The sequence below is a fragment of the Sardina pilchardus genome, chromosome 21, assembly GCF_963854185.1.
Source record: "Sardina pilchardus chromosome 21, fSarPil1.1, whole genome shotgun sequence".
NCBI classification, from domain to species: Eukaryota; Metazoa; Chordata; class Actinopteri; order Clupeiformes; family Clupeidae; genus Sardina; species Sardina pilchardus.
Window position 1 is genome coordinate 15639817 of NC_085014.1, and position 6620 is coordinate 15646436.

The 6620-nt window shown below is 37.6% G+C and overlaps 1 long non-coding RNA gene across 1 annotated transcript; it reads left to right on the forward strand.

The window, feature by feature from the left end:
• Positions 1-3011: 3011 nt before the first annotated feature.
• Positions 3012-5916, forward strand: LOC134069035 (uncharacterized). The gene is made up of 8 exons (XR_009936752.1): positions 3012-3113; positions 3744-3777; positions 3879-3904; positions 4001-4028; positions 4203-4255; positions 4545-4569; positions 4739-4776; positions 5571-5916. It is a non-coding gene; the product is annotated as an uncharacterized LOC134069035 (long non-coding RNA).
• The last annotated feature ends 704 nt before the right edge of the window (positions 5917-6620 follow it).

Genomic DNA, 6620 nt, shown 5'->3' on the forward strand with positions numbered 1-6620 from the left:
TATGTTCCAAAATCTTAAACAAAACCTAAAAGCAACGAAATCACAAATCTTCTGACAGAGATTAAGAAACAAGCTACAATTTAAAATGTTATTATCTACACAATGTTTACATTGGTCTTAGTTGTATTTCATAATTAGCCTGGGAATACCAATAAGAATTTGCCTGGGGCAGCAGAAGAGCAAGATGGCTCATCTCTCAAAATAACAATCCTTTATCCCCAAGCACATTAATCTGCCAATGCACCAACCCAATAGAGCACCACCCGTATAACATAATCAACTTGAAATTACATTTCATGTAGCCAAAGCCTAATCAATTTCAGTGGAATTACTTGATCAAATTGGGTTATTACAGCATGAATCAATTCTGTAGACTGAAAGATAAATGCCGTACTAATTCTAGGGGCCCTATGTTTGTGATGTACTGTAAAACCTGGCAGAAACGACGTAAAGCTTATTCCTATCATAGACTCAAATTTTTCGCCACACTTCTCTATTATTGAGCAAAGTGCCAAGGGGTGTGGCAATTAATGACCTAAGGAGGGGCACATTATGTAAAAATCGCTATCACCACCTAAAACGCATTGCTACTGACCAAGGGAAACCTGTTCAGAAATCAGTGGCGAGTTGATGTTATTTATATTGTTATATGTTATTTATATTTTATAAACAGTGATATGGGATGGTGTACAAGACTGCCGCTCTCATCTACAGGAGTGCACATCCATGCAAAACATTACAAATTGCATGATTACAATGGAAAACATAATTGTAATAAAGATACATCTCTAAAAAAGTAGTTATTCACCATCATTTGCAAATTGGTAATGATGGATAAAAGTATGATAAAAGTGGGGTGGGGTATTACCTGTTGCCACTGTTTCCACCAATGATATGTTTCACTGCATCATCAGCAATGTTGTTTGAAGTACATTGTTCAAATGATGGAAGTAGTAAGTTGTTGTGACACAGGTATTATGCTTTCTAGAAACAGGTGTAACAACCATAGTGGTTCAGCAATGGCATTGCTAACTTTTAGAAACTCATGGCTGGTTGGGCTGAATGAAACAGCATGAGGGATGAATGGAACATTGTTTCTTCCAAATTTTGTTCATCAATTTTGACTGTTATCTTACATTTCAAATCAGACTTCTTTCCATTTGTTGCCATGGCCGTATTAAAAGAAACACATTTAGAAAATAAGTGTGTGAGCCTTTTTTATATATATAAACAAGATCGGCCTATCCTTGTTATGAGATAAAAAGGTTTTTGTTTTTTTTTAATGCCATTTCATCAGAAATGTAGCATGCCAATCTGCAGCATAGAACTGGCTTAACAGAAATTAAATACACCGGAAATTAAATACAGGCTTCTATTTGAGACTAACCTGTATTTATCCAAATCTGTAACCACACCAGGCTTGTAAAAGAGACAGGTGTTCGTATGTGCATAGTTGATAAATTTTAGTGAAACCATGATCAGAATGCAGACCACATTACAAGGATTAATTCAAGACATGAATATATCATATTTACATCATACAGTACATTTACAGACATTTTAGAAGTGACCACTAAAGTTTTTTTTATTAGAGGAGGGTGATCACAATTGGTGTTTGTGTCATATTCTATCTTTGATCAAATTCACCCATTTCTACCGAACTCACCATTTCTTGAAATGAATCATGTAGTTTAAAATTTTCAACCAGTAAAATGTTATGAGTGGACTGAAGTCTAACCAGAGTGTTCATATGGTCTGCAATCCGAAGGTCAAGAGCTTTGCCACCCAGCACGTATTTCTACACATAAGACCACGGTATTCAAAGGAGACCCTCTACAAATCACCTGTTTCATTAAGATACCTGCAAATAAGTCTGGTGAATTCACCATGTACCTTTGCAAGGATGGACGAGGAATCCAGATGTCTAAAGGAGAAAGTAGTTTCACTGTGGAAACACCTAGTAGTAATGTGTCAGGTTCCTACAGCTGTGTATATTCAACTGTTAAAATGGTTAATCCAAAATGCCATTCGAAACCAGAAGACTCTGTCTACATCACAGTGTCTGGTAAGAGTATGGTTCTTGTCTATTGTCTTTTCTGTTTTCATCACCTATTTTACTGTAGTTCTAAATTTTCAACCAATGAAATGTTATGAGTGGACTGATGTCTAATCAGAGTGTTCATATGGTCTGCAATCCCAACAAAGGTCAAGAGCTATATCCAGCACGTATTTCTCCTCATAAAACTGAAGTACTCAAAGGAGACCCTCTAGAAATCACCTGTTCCGTTAAGATACCTGAACATGAGTCTGGCCAATTCAGCATGTATCTTTGCAAGGATGGATTAAGGATAAAGATGTCTCCAACAAAAGATGGAAGGAATTTCATTCTGGAGACAGCTAGTAGTGATGCGTCAGGTTACTACAGCTGTGCTTATTCAGCAGCAGAAATGGCTAATGCAACGTGTTGTTCAAAACCAGCAGCAGACAAGGTCTACATCAAAGTCTTTGGTAAGAGTTAGATATGATCTATTTTTCTATTGTCTCTTGTCTGCTTTCACCACCTATTTTAGGGGCAAATTCTTCCATTTGCGAGTAAGGCCTTTTTTATGCGTTATTATGCATATTCTCCCATTACCGCTTCTGTCACACCCACAGCACACTTTCATAATCAAGGTGGCCTTATGAAAGAGGTGTGATCTATTTAAAATAGAACCAGACTAATCCACCGCTTCTTTCATTCAGGTTGATATGAAAGTGTGGAACGTGGACTTTCGCATTCACCCTCTGAATGCCATTTAAATCCAGAAAAAACACAAACCAGTCTTGTACTGTTAGCATGTTGAACTGAACAGCAATAAGTCTATAGTAAAATGGCGTGTCATAGCTTTAGAAAGAATTGACTGTTTGCCCCATGTCAGTAGGTTGACACACCTGGACAACCCCAAGTACATCTGAGTAAAATACAGTCTTTCTACTCTTGCTTGACATTACAGACCCAGCTAATACTCCGGAGTCCAGTGGCTCCTCAGGAGGCCTTGCAGCCGTGACAGTGATCTTCCTGCTGGTCCTAGCAGCACTCTTAGGATATCAGCACAGGAATCGCCTGAAACACTGTGAGTATGATGGACAGGTGAAAGGACTGTTGTTTGATGAACTGTGAATTGTCATTTGGCTTCAGAGTGTCCTTGCTACAGTACAATGTCCTGATACAAGGAGCTTAGTACAATTACGTGCTATGTTCTTCTAGGTATCACTAATCTAAACCATAGAGCCACATATTTGGAATTCATGGTTTGGAATGCAAAAGGCTTAAACAGGCTTCAAAAGGCTTAAACAACATATTATCGCATTTAAAGCAACGCTAAAGCACTTCTCCTCTGTCGCACCAATGCTATTTTTTTATCCAGCAAATAACAATGTCCACAGACAAGGTAGAGTATTTTGCATGGTTTTATGAATGTATGATGTATTGGGACATTGAAGGAAGTCAAATTTGTAGTTTCTTATGTCTTATCCCTTCGTACTACAGAACGGCTACTCGATCTGGTAAACTTACATAGTGCAGTTATAGCCGAGAGGGCCGCGAGGCGAATGCAGAAGTGCCATTCACCCTATTGTGAATTGATGAACCACTGAAACGATTTTAGAAACATTATTTTAAGCTACAGTACAAAAAACTCTTTAGTGTTTCTTTAAAGAAGAGATTTGTGAAACATTATTAACACGACTGTTGTCTGTTGCAGTGATATGGTCAGACAGAGGACGACAAAGACAAGGGTATAGACTTTTAATATTAATTAGATATTAATGGAAGAACAACAAATTTTTAATACATGTAGATATTTATTACATGAAAAATCCCTCTACCTTTTTTCTAGTGGGACTCAGGAGGATCATATCCCAGGTACGTTTCTCATTTGTTGCTTACCGTAACTGATTGTGCTAAAAGGAAAATGCTCTCTTACACATGTTTGGTGTTTTCTCTTTGAACTTTAAACAGCAGGAGGAACTGAACAACAACACCAAAGGTAAGCAAGAGTGTTTGTGCGTATGTGTTTGGGGATGGGGGTCATTTAACCTTGTGAGTCAATTTAACATTTCTATTTAACTACATGCTTTCCCAATAGCACAAATATAAACATGGCTGTACTGTGTCACTGTGTTGCACATGCATACGCAAATAATCCATTTGTGTTCAACAGCATGGCAACATATCAGGACATTGCAGAATACTCCACCATATCAGACCGTCAAGGTAGCTGCATCTTCACTGTTTCCTGTAGTTCATCAGTGTCTTTTTGTGATCCTGTCATATGGCTAAACAGTCATGTTTGCCTGTTTCTGTGGTGCTTTGGCAATACAATAGACACAGACACACACACACACACACACACGCACACACACACACAGATTATATATATATATATACTGTATATATATATATATATATATATATATATATATATGTGTGTGTGTGTGTGTGTGTATATGTATACTGTATGTTGGGTTTTAGAACTTAACTATAATTCCTTATTCACCTACAGGTCAAACCAGAGCTTCTGTGGTCAGGTACTTTAATTACCGGGTTAATCATTCCCTACATCACTGAGCACATTGCCTACCAAATAGCCTAGATATTTTTGAAATCACTAGTGTTTACTGCTGTTTACAATATTAGATTACATTACATTATATTGAAAGTGTTCAATATCACCTAATGATGGCGATATCTCTCTAGTGCCATTGACACGGTGTACAGCACGGTACAATATGAAGGTAAGGCACCTCCACATCTAGTTTGATGTGTCCAAAGGTCAACAGTTTTTCTCTCTAATATTTTTATGGTGTTCCTCTGCACATGTGGACAGATGAGTGTAGATGAGAACAGAGGACCACTTGACAGTGCGCACTTTTGAGACTACACACCAACATTATTGTGAGCGTGTGTGTGTGTGTGTGTGTGTGTGTGTGTGTATGTGTGCGCGCGCATGTGTATGTATTTATATGTGTGTACGTGATGATCTATAACACTAAAATTGCTGCTCCTTATTCGGGTGACATTATGTACTAAAAACGACAGGACAGCACAATGCCAGCACTGTGGTTCCTCTGTTCTGCTAAATTCACAAATAGGCAAGATTATGACAAGACAGTCCTCAGTGGCTGTGGTCTAACAAAACAGATGAGCCTCCTGCATCATGAGACAGTTGTGAGCGGCTGTGGTCTACCAGAATAGACAAGGCTCAATAGGTATCTTAGCCTAGCTCAACTGACGGTGTGTTGTTGATGCAAACAGCCAGTGCATGGGCTTTCTATAGTGCATGCATGTCTGTAAGAAACAGCTTTTGATGACTTCCTCAACTGAGGACATGTGCCTTTTTCAGTATACAACTACTAGTTGTAACCTTAACAGAGTGAATGCACGAGGGTGTGCAACTGAGTGACACTTCAAAAAAAGCATGTTAAATACATTCAAAACAAAAGCTATGAAGTCCCTTGAAATATATACCATGTGTAAATGAATCTACAGTTACAGTATATAACGCATACATTTCTGCATGCGTTTGTAGACCAGGTGGCAGAAGAACCAACGTACGGCAAGGTAAACAAGAAAAGAAAACCTAAAAAACCCAAAGAGGTAACGGATGCATATGCCCTGGCCGATCTGCCATGACAACATTCACATTCCGTCCTGCTCAGAATGCTCAACGATCTAACTCTGTTATGTCAATGTGATACTGGTGAAGAGGTTTTATGGTGCTCATTGTCGAGGTGTATATTGTGTTTGATGTCTCTATCCTATTATGTCCCCTGTGTACTACGGCTATATTGTATGCATTTAAAGGAAGCAGGAGAGAGAAGACCATGTGACAGCTATTTGAATACTCCTGTATATCACATTATGTCAAATAAAAGTTTTCATTAAACTTTAACACATCATATATATCTGGATTATCTTCATTTTGGTTAGAGAACGCAAATTAAGGAACTCAATAGCATCCTGATTCATAGTTTGAAGACTGTCGTTTACATCGCCAGGCCATTTTTGCCTTGAATGTTCCAAGTGTGGCCCCGAATATAATCTTAAGTAGACTGACAAAGCAAATCACTTCAGGAGACCGCTAAAGACAATACAACTCTCTCTAAACTCTCTCCAGAGATTTTTCAAAAACCAAGAAATCAACATGATCATGTGTAATTGATCATTATTCTTACCCACTGTACCTAATGCTCAAGATGATTTGTTGTCCATACCTGATGTCATTAATGACTTACAATGAATTCATGTTAATTAATGAAATTTTCAAGTATAATTCATGCATGAGTTAATGAATGAACTAATGATAATTCATGACATTTAGCTAACATGAATTCATGTGGTATTACTTTTCTTTTTTCTCCATGACAGTGATGTCCACGATTTTGTCCGACAAAAAGTCATCATGACCATGCTTAATTAATCATGATTCATGATGATGTTCCAACCGTACTTAATGCTTAAGATGAGTTGTTTATGCATGAATTCGTTAATGACAATCAGTTAATTTATGTTAAGTCATAATGGTTCATGATATATTAAGGGATGAATTAATGCATGAATCATGCATCAATTAATCCCT